Source organism: Etheostoma spectabile, chromosome 17 (assembly GCF_008692095.1).
Source record: "Etheostoma spectabile isolate EspeVRDwgs_2016 chromosome 17, UIUC_Espe_1.0, whole genome shotgun sequence".
NCBI lineage: Eukaryota > Metazoa > Chordata > Actinopteri > Perciformes > Percidae > Etheostoma > Etheostoma spectabile.
Window position 1 is genome coordinate 8,031,732 of NC_045749.1, and position 466 is coordinate 8,032,197.

The window sequence follows — 466 nt, forward strand, 5'->3', positions numbered from 1 at the left end:
ACTGCTTTGTCTGTGTGTTTTTAGGTGTGTGTATATAATATAAACTGTTTTTCAATGTCTATTTTTCCATCAAATTGTGAACTGGACACAGGAAGCTTCTAAATGACGTGTTTTAGTAATAACTTGTTAGTTATACACGCACTAAAAGGCATCAACGATATGTGTATCTTCATAATAACATTTATTCAAACATTACTACATACTGAACACACAAGTATATTCAACATGACGTGGCGATCAGTCTCAGCTGCCGATGATGATGTTGCTTCCAGACTGCAGACAGAAGGAGAACGCTTTAGGTTAGTCCAGTAATTCAGTGTGCCAACGTGTTGCAACAGCAGCAATCGGCACTATTATTTTTCATACTTTTATTTTTACGCCTATTATTTGTCCCGCTCCTATTCATGGAGCGCTGCCAACACGTGCACACAAAATACATCAAAACATGTGTAATGATCGGGAATGG